The 10407-nt window shown below is 38.7% G+C and overlaps 1 long non-coding RNA gene and 1 pseudogene across 1 annotated transcript; one reads left to right on the forward strand and one right to left on the reverse strand.

The window, feature by feature from the left end:
• Positions 1-2977: 2977 nt before the first annotated feature.
• On the forward strand, positions 2978-3096 carry LOC117162228 (5S ribosomal RNA; annotated as a pseudogene).
• Positions 3097-7622: 4526 nt separating this feature from the next.
• Positions 7623-8702, reverse strand: LOC117162213 (uncharacterized). The gene is made up of 3 exons (XR_004465174.2): positions 8438-8702; positions 8057-8124; positions 7623-7686 (listed from the first exon to the last, which is right to left on the reverse strand). It is a non-coding gene; the product is annotated as an uncharacterized LOC117162213 (long non-coding RNA).
• Between the last annotated feature and the right edge of the window lie 1705 nt (positions 8703-10407).

The following is a 10407-nucleotide window of genomic DNA, read 5'->3' on the forward strand; positions in this document are numbered from 1 at the left end:
TTAATCCTGCCCACTCCTTAATGTGCTCTTCTTTTAACCTTCTCTTTGCCTTCTCCACATCTTCCAAGCTGGCTGGCCAATTTATTCTCAGGGAGTTAGCAATTTTCTTTAATTTTGTCTCCTCGTCGTCTCCAATTAAACTTGCCACTGCTGGATCTATTGAGCTTTTGATTTTTAAAGCGCTCCTTAGGGTACCGAGCTTTACAATATGTTCGAATCTCGGTAGCCCTAATCCCCCACAGTTCTTTGGAGCGTAGAAAAATCCAGTGGGAGTAGATGGTAACAGGTGCAGTATCGTTTTTATTTCTTGCCTGACCTGGTTATCCATAAGCTTTAAAACGCCTTCACTCGGGGGATTTATCAGCAGATAATATATATATCGAGGGAAGATATATTTGGTCAATAATTCTATCTTCTGGCATGGCTCCCTTACTCTTCTCACCATGCTCAGAATCTCGGGCATTATAATGCCACAATGGATGCCTTTCCAAGGCCCTATCTTAGCGCCAAATACCTCAAGACTTGGTCTAGATCTATACCCGGTATCCTTTCATTGTCAACTTTAATTGCCTGGTCTTTAATAAACCAGGTATCCTTCTTGGTTATCACCTGGAATGTTTAATTTTTATGGGCTGATATATTCATGCCAAGCCTCTCCAGGTATCTGTGAAGCTCGTCCATCTGACTTTGTGCCTCCCTTTCATCTTCCCCAAGAAAGTCGATATCATCTGCGAAGGCCAGTACCGAGACTTTGTTTGCTTCATTAATATTGATGCCACAGGTATTTTTCTCAATTGTTTCAAGCAGCGGCTCAAGACATAGATTAAAAAGCAGGATTGCCCTGCTTAACTTCTCTGAGAATTTCTACCTCGACCCCTATAATATTATTAGTTTTTGTAGTCATCTTACATCCATTATACATTTTGCTTATTAATTCCATTATGGGAGTTGGAACGCCTTTTCTAGCCAGACACAGTTTTATTGCAGAATGGGGTATATTATCGAAGGCTTTCGAAATATCCACTATTGTGTACACTCCCCTCGATTTCTTTTGTTATAATTCAGAGCCGCATTAAGCAATTCAATATTTATCTTACATCCACTCTCTGATGTATATCCTTTTTGTCTCGAGCTCCGGTCTACGGGTGTAAGACGGGGTCGTCTTAGCCGTCTATCGAGGATTGATGAGAAAATTCGGCCCAAACTTGGGCCGATCGTAATTGATCGCCAGTTCTCGACCATATTTCCATCTTTAGTGGCTTTAGGTATTAAAGTTGTCCTATTTTCCTTCCATGCGGTCGGAAAATAGGAACCATACCATAATATATTAAATAAGTTAGCCAAAATTGCAAGCAGGCCAGGCATTAACAACTTTTCTTTTAACAATCCGTCTGGCTCTGCCGCTGTCTTGCTCCTCTTTCTTTTAATTTTTCCCTCAATCTGTTCGATGGTAACGGGCATAAAATAGTTGTTCAAAAACAGTTCTGAAGCTCTCTGCAGTTCTGAAGGCAGTTCCAAATTTGTGGGCCCAGTTCTTCCCCACAGAGCTTCATATAACTGTTTTATATCCACCGCATGTGGCGGCTTTCTGGTTGGTTCCAGATAAGCCAAATCATCGTTAATTATGGCATCAGCCAACTTTCTGGGGCACTCATAAAAGATCTCCTGGCAACGTGCGTAGGAGTACCTTTTTCTTCTATTTTTAATAGTCCTTTTTCCACCATCCTGTCTATGGTTCTTACCCTTTTGTTTCTCTAAGAGCTTGTTCTTTTCACTACTGTTATTTTTAAGAGCTCCATATAAAATTGTATAAACGTATCCATGACTTGCTTAATCAATTCCGACTTATTGTCTCTCCCCTTGTCCCAAATCTCTCTCAGCCGAATATAAGCATCCCTTAAAACAGGGGGTACCTCGGCTTGTCTTTCGATTTCTTTAGCGAGGCATTGCCTCCACTCGTGAACCGTTTCTACGCTATTAACGCTTATTTCTTGGCGCGTAGACGCCATGGACGGGTCAACGAGATCGCACCCGTCCTCTGTCATTGAGGCTTCCTCCGGAAGGTCCCCTTCGACATTAGCTATCTTTAGCGTTCCTCTCTTATTTCTAATTTGTTTCGCTGTTTTAGTTGTCAAAATTTTGCTCATTTCAACATCGGGGTATTTGTGAATTCTATAAGTTACATCCAGCTCCTTCAGGAGGGCAATCTCATCTGCTTTCCATAGTCTACCACTTGCCTCATTAAGGGGGCCTCATAAGGGGGAGTCCGTTCCACTTCTATTTATATTTCCCACAGCAGGGTGCCCGCGTCGTTCATTGGTCGATAGAGCTCTTTGGGATCCGAAGCTCCTGGGGCAAGCGTCACAATTGAGTTGACCCTAGCGATATTCCCTGGGGTCTCTACATTTAGGAATATGAGACTGTGCACCATGGAGCTTAGGGAAACTTTTATCACATTTGATACAGCCCCATTGAATTGGGGTCTGTACATGGTTTTCATTAAGATGCCTGTCCAGGTCTTGCAGCGTCATAAAAAGTAGGTGTATTTCCCTCTTTTCACACCGGACAGGCAACTTCATCCCGCATTAATGGAACTAAAATTCTGAAGTAACTCATGTCCAGGAATGTTGCCAGTTCGTCGTCTGTGGTCCCCTACAAAGCACGGAAAAACAACCAAGAATGCGCAAGAATCGGATTCTGTTTCGGAAGAAGACCTCTACGAATTGTTTCGATAAAGATAAACGAAACCCCGAGCACTCCAATCGCAAGAATAGTCTCCCCAGACATGAGAACTAAAACTAATTTGCTATTAGACTCCGGATCAGAAATAAATATCATTAAAAATCCTGCCTTACCGATTCAGCGATCATCAACGAGCAAGAATCAATCGAAGTTCGAGGAATCACGGCAGCGAGTCTGGTCACCCTGGGGCAGACAGTAATACAGGTTGCGGACCATCCAATTATTTTTCATGTGTGCCAACGCCCTGGCCGCGCTGAGTGCACTCGTTCCTGTCAGATCACGAAAGTTAAGCAGCGTCGGGCACGGATAGCGCTTGGATGGGTGATCGCCTGGGAACTCCGTGTAGCGTTGGCTGAAATGCGCTGCCCCCCCCCCGTGGGGTTCGGGCTTGGGCGCTGGCGTCTCAGCGCCTCGGGGCCGCCAAGCAGTCCGGTAGGGGAACTGGGCTGCCTGGCACGGCGACTCCGGCGACGAGACGCGGTGTGACAATGGTAATACACCGCTCCATCAGCGGTGGTATTAGGCGCGCGGGGAGGCCCCGTTGCGACGCTCACACCGGTTCCCGGACCTCTCTCGATCGCAACCGGGACGGTTATCGTGGAGGTTTTAGTCGGTTGGAGTCCGACACTACCACGCCGCTTTCCCCAGAAGCGGTCTGGCGTCCGTGCGGATTTCCTCCACGTAAAATATAAAAAAAAAAGTTATTTTTCATGTAGTTGATGACTCATTGCTGATCGATCAAGACGGAATCTTAGGATCCGAATTTTTCACAGGATGCAAGGCTCGTTTGGTTTACGAGCGAAAGAATATCAAGTGGGGAAATATTTATATTCCCTTCGATACAAGAGAAAAGGTAATCGTGCCAAAACGAAGTTCGGTACCGTGTACTATCAACATTGCAATTCCGGAGGTAAACGATTGATTTATTCCAGAAATCGAGCCAATTAAGGGAGTCTATTTTGATATTGCCAACCAACAATCTCGGTTATCATATTCAGAGAACGATTTCGGCTTGTAAACGATTACTTAATCCGTTCTGCAATCGCTTATTTGCTAAGTATGTTGACCAAATTGGGCCACTTCTCGTTACGATTCTCGCAAAACACTAATAAATTTTACTTTATATTTAGTATTTTACATGTAAGACACATATGATACGAGCGAGTTAACTAATTTATAATAAAATAATTTAAAAAAAGCAGAAACAGTGCAGAGTATTCGATTTAAATTAACGTAGTAACGTATCCAAATACTTAAGATCGACGGTATTGATAAACAAGAATTGCGTGCTTTTACTGAAATTTCATTGAATCGACAGGCCCGATCCAGAGAATCAACAATGGCGGCAGTCGTCGATACGAGAGGAAATTATTATCGTTTGAATATCGAAGTGAAACCAACGTTCGTTTGATCGTTTCATTCTTGATCCCTGACCCGGCTCTCAGGAATAATGCACACACGCTAGTGTACGCGGATCGTCGCGCGATCCTTCAGTTCGATGTTATTCATTTTTATGAGCTCCGCTTGCTCGAAATCTTACAGAGAGAAAGACAGACGTAACTTTTGTTCTCGAGTTCATCGAGGTTGTTAACAGCTCCGCGATCGAGGATCGTGATCAGAAGTCGATAACACGGTTTCCGGAATATAAATTCGTTGCTCTAATTGCTCCATTTAGATTGACTCGGATCGCACTTATGAGGTATGACCTTGTTCTCTTCGCAGCGTAAGAGTTTCAAAGATGTATCGTGAACCTTGGTAGGCGATTTCGAGTGGTAGAGATTAAAGTTACGTAATTAATCTCAAATTATGAAATATTACGCGTGGGTTACTTTGATGGTTAAATATTGTTAATAAAAATAAAGTATTTAATACCAACATTTAGAGAAACAATATGTAAATTATAAATAAAAAATAATTAATAAGAAGTACTAGAAAATTTGAAATATAAGCAAGAATATCAGAAATATGATTAATACCAGAACGAACATATTGATAATATCGATAATCGAAAATTCAACTGTCAGTACCTATATCGGTATAACTATACTAGTATTAGCATTCGGCCACAGTTTCCATTTTACGTCTAGTTTCTGCAAATGTATAGCAAATATCGCAGTTCAGCTCGTTAGGGTCTGTTTGAGGGACCGATAACAACGTTTACGACACGAAGGTAGCTCGATAGAAAACATATAAGCGTATCGCCGAAATCAATATCTTCTGCTAACCAATTCGATAGTCACTTTGATGAAAGACTATCCGCAACATCATTTTTCTATTTCGATGATAAAATTGAAGGAAACGTGAGAATAAAACAGTCATGCTATAATATGTCAAAAACAATGAAGCTTTATCAGCTTAACTAAGCTTATCACAATTGAGAACGTTGCCTGGTTCTTATTTGTCAAATTAACAATTGTAAGTGACTGATGTTGTTTCGAATAACGAAACGGATTAAAGAAAGAAGCTTGTCTAATATTTGTATTGAAATCTCAAAATGCAAACTCAATTCGATGCAAACTTTGTGCTAACAATAAGATAATTTCATAAAAATTTCAATATTTAAAGATTTCACAGATATTGCAAAATTTGTACAACTAATTGTGGGATTCTTTTAAGGATAAATATATAATAGCCAATATAAGCCAAATAAGTTTCTTTTACATCAATACTGTTTCACCGGGAAGAATAAAAATTGTGAGAATTTTCCTAGGTCGTTTTATGACACGCACGTCCAAAGATAAGAAGCTACTTTTAAGCCAAGGTCTTGCCATTCAAAATAATTTTTTTCGACAATCGAACAGTTATTTGTAATGCCGTTTTGAGATATTCAAAGTTAGAATTACTTTTTGTTTACAGAATCGCGATATTCATGAAAATACTGTAAAAACCGATGCTACACAAACTTCATTTTTAATATAGAATAAAATAACACTGAAAAAAAAACGATTATTTTATTTCCATTAAAAGCGGACAATGCTTTAAAAAAGTGATATTGGGCGCTCTTTTTCCAAATATCGGGTTTTCCCATTACATTATAATGATTACAGCAATGAAAGTAATTACGTACGGTTACTCTCATTAATATTCCGTCATGCCTTAAAACAGAATAACTTTTTTAAAATTACGGTAACGACATAGTTTCACTATCGATATAACTATTATGTACTTGAACTGAGGTGATCGCCCAAGTAACTGCGATTGCGCATGCTCGCTTCTATTAACGAAAAATGACGCGGCGTCTCCACCCATTCTTGTCCGGTTAGTTTGTGTTTTAACCCGTTACATCCATCCCTTTCATTGGCCAAAAAAAGAACTACTACTACTACTACTACTAATACTAAAAGCGAGCATAGTGACAAAGTAGTAACAAGTATGACGTCCCATGCCCCGGATGATCCAGAGGATGAGGAGTCATTGGTAGTTGTCCTCTTCTATGGCAGTTTGTCGGGTCTCCTCGGCTCATAGCCTCCTCTTCCTTCGGGCGCAATGCCCGCTGAAACTTACATCTAAGCTCGAGACTTTCTAAATAGCAAACCAAAAAATAAAGTACAAAGGTAAAATAAAAAGAGAAATCGCGGAAGCTGATTCAAGTACACATGGATGAACAACGATCATATAGCGATCGCTATCTGTTCGCACGTGCATGCTCAAGCAATATTAACGTTCGTTTCGAAAACCACGCGCGCGCGCACGCACACGCACACACACACACACACACACACACACACACACACACACACACACACACACACACACACACAGTGTGGAAAATACGTCGTGGATGATACACTAACACATAGTTAGTGGCTGAGAAATTATTACATTAAATGTGATCATCGTGCCCCCAATGTCTTTCTCCCTTTCAGGTAGCACCTGGGCTAGTGAATCAGGTCCTAACAATGGGCACGGAAAGGATTAAACTTGAAAATCCTAATCTGAAAAGATGATTAGTTTGTGTAATTTTTATTTAACGGACTAACATTCTTTGATTTTATATTTTGCTACTTCGATTCTGATTAACTCTACTTTATTCATTTAATAGTCACTAAGTAACTCTACTTTATTAATTTAATAAACCAGAACAAAATTTTAATATTGCGAAGAAGGTAGCGAAAAAGACTGAGACTCGATCAAATGGAATAACTGACTCTAAATACATTACTAAGAAAGAAATAATCTCAGATAATCTCTTTATCAAAGCACATAATCGAAAATGCAGAAGCAGTGTTCAAAATTATTGCTTCGATTAAGTGATATTTTAAATTCTAGGAGAAGTGAAATAAACGAACGCGACCTGTCCCCTTAACCTACGATTTACGTTCGAGAATGCCCGTAATATTTACGTTTGGTCCGATCATCGTACTACGGGCTATGCCCGTAATATTTACGTTTGGTTCGATCATCGTTGCCCGTAGTTGTAGGTTAAGGAGTTAATATTGTCGCGATCAATTCATTGCTAAAGATCAAGTATATTTATGTTATACAGGAATATTTGTGTAGATATTTGCCATTTGCAAATATTCATACGGAATATTAACATGCATATTTATAAATAACACGAATATATTCTCAAGTGTATATGTTTAACTTATTTGTTAAGAAACTAATTATTATAATCGCGCTGTGCAAGAAGACCTATCCTAAATTAATAAATTTGAAAAAAAAGAGCGTTACTACTCACGGGTATAAAAGATACCCGTGTTCACTATGCTTGCAAAGAATTCTACGTAATACAACCTGTCACCCATGCCGATTCGGACCTTTTATCCTACGACATAATTGAGTGACCAGAAGAACAGAAATGCATGCGACTCACCGTTCGAAGCGGAGAAACAGAGGACGTTACCATCGATACTGCGCTATCCCAGCGAATGTTGTCAGGAAGATTAACATCAGTCAGGAACCGTTGAAAGGCCAATGGTAAAAATGGAGGTTGCGAAAAATCTGTTACGAAACAAAACACGACAAGCAATCGCTGACTATTTGAAAAGTTGGAGATAATGAAAAATGAAGGTTTATTAACTTTAGTAACTTTAGCAATAATAAAGATTGAAATTCTAATAAAATTTGATAAGTATAAAAACTGAAACTCTAATATGAATGTGTAAAACCTAAAATAATCTGTAGTATGTTAGTCATTTGTTTTATAACTCGGTATTAAGACTTCAACATTTATTTTATATTAATGAAAGAATAACCTCAGAAAATGCTATGCTCCCAAATTTCCAATCAAATCGTATTTCTTCATTGATAGTGATCAAAGAAAAATATATAGAACAGACATAATTGAAGTATGACATGTAAAAATACTTACATACTTGGCTTTTGAGCCACTGTTAGAACACTCCTGAAGAAGATGAAGAAGTTGAAGCAGTGATATGTCTATAACAAAACATAAGATATTAAAATCGGTAATACATAATAACAAACTTGAAACTCTGGCAACAATAAAGACTAAACTCTAATAAATATGTAAATTGGAACTCTAATATAAAAGTTTGAGAACAAAATATTCAGTGATTTTTGATGCGTATCAGACAGTTTTATTGTACTTTATTGTTAAGACTTTATTTCAATTAAATAGGGCATTTACAGTTTTCTAAATTATCAATCATTTTTATTGTATAATTAACAGTAATTCAAACAAAATATAATGAAGGGAACAAATTGACATACAATATGAAAAACTACTTACATTCTTGAGCTCCTGCAGAAGCTTTGTCCTCTTGAGAGATGCACTGATTCTAATACAAAAAAAAAGAATATTCAAAACAATATTAAATAGGATTACATTACCGCAACCGTTAAAATTATAATCGGCGGACAAGAACTCTAACGTCCCGTACAAAATTATTTGATAAAATTTTATTGCTTTCGCGTGTGCTTATTTAATTGGATTAAATTATTGGAGTAATAAAAGACCGACGCCGCCAATACGTTACAATACGTTGCAAACCCGACGCAACGCGATTCATGTTATCGGTACGAAATAAGACGACTAAATGACTCCTTGTACCTTAGTTTCGCCGAGTAACTTACAAAGTGGCCGGGTTAGGGGGGGGGGACACATGAACCGATGGCACAAGCAGCTACGCAGTTAACGATTCTACGTAGTTACAGATTAACGATCTAGACAAAGAAATGTATACATCAACAAACATATTCATCTTCTACGAAGCACTTCCTTTCGGATTAAGCAGCACGAAGCGTACCCTACGTCGACATTTACAAACGTCGTACAATATTACGTAGCCCTACTGGCAACACCAGAGACACATTTGTCCAACTTTTTTTTTATTTAAAATTTCACATTCATAATTTGTCCAATTTGGACATTTGGTAGGATTTTTTATCTGTTTGATTATCATGTGGGTGGCTACCCCCAATGGGGTAGCATCTTCGTGTTTGTTAAGATATATCCTTTGTGAGATCTGCTGGGTGTTTCCTTTTTAGTCTTCTTTCTATGGTTGTGTTGATCGTTTCCGCTGCCAGCCGGTTCGGGTGCGTTGCTATTCTTTCTCTGTACCTTCTTGCGAATCTGCTAATCTCTTCCTTGACCGTTGGTATTCCAAGGTCTTTCCGTATGTCCTCGTTTCTAACGTACCATGGCGCGTTTACTATTGTTCTGAGTATTTTAGATTGCATTGCCTCTATTTTGGTTATATGGCTCATTGCTGCTGTTCCCCATAGTGCTATTCCGTACGTCTAGATTGGTTTTATGACCATTTTATATATTTTTAGTTTGTTTTCTATGCTTAGTTTGAATTTTCGACTTGTTAACTAATTGTATTTTGTCTATTATAGATTTAATATGCTGTTTCCATGTGAATCGTATATCTAAGTGGAGTCCTAGGTATTTGACTTGCCTTGTTTGTATTATGTGCGTGCCGTTCAGTATAATATTTGGAGATATCTGTTTTTGCAGTGCGAATGTAATGTGGTTGCATTTATCGGGGTTTGCTTTAATTTGTTTAACTTGAAGCCACTTTTCTATTTTTGTGATATGTTCTTGTAGTGATGTGACTGCTGTTGCAGGGTCAGTGTGCCTGACTAGTACCGCTATGTCGTCCGCGAATGTCAGTATCTTGCTATTAGTAGTTGTTGGTATGTTGGCCGTGTATAGTGTGTATAGAATTGGTTCTAAGACGCTTCCTTGCGGAACCCCTGCCTTGATGTCTTTAACTTCAGAGTATGTATCTTTAATTTTTACTACGAAGGTTCTGCTGCTGAAGTAAGATTTAATTAAATGGTATATCTGCTCCGGGAATTGTTTTCTCATTGATTGAAGTAGACTTTCGTGGTTTATTTTGTCAAATGCACAACCTGCCGTTAGGGAATAGTTGTGTTAAATAGATAGTACATTTATATTGTACTTGTGAGTGTGAGGCAGCGAAGAGCGAGCAGAAACATGTATGCATCCCCTCCCTAGAGTGTATGTAAGCGTCAAAGGACGCCCGGGTCTCAGTTGAGATAAAAGATCTATTAGAAGAAAACAAACAAGCAAGCGAGTGTGTTGTCAAGTCCTTTAGAGAGTAATCCACATGTAGAGCTAAATTTAGGTAATTTGTAAATAAATTTTATCTTTTTGTTCTCTCCAAATCTTCCCCATACCTTAACAAATAGATCAAATTAAAAACAAGAGGAAAAAGTTAACGATAATTGATG

The sequence above is a fragment of the Bombus vancouverensis genome, chromosome 6, assembly GCF_051014615.1.
Source record: "Bombus vancouverensis nearcticus chromosome 6, iyBomVanc1_principal, whole genome shotgun sequence".
NCBI classification, from domain to species: Eukaryota; Metazoa; Arthropoda; class Insecta; order Hymenoptera; family Apidae; genus Bombus; species Bombus vancouverensis.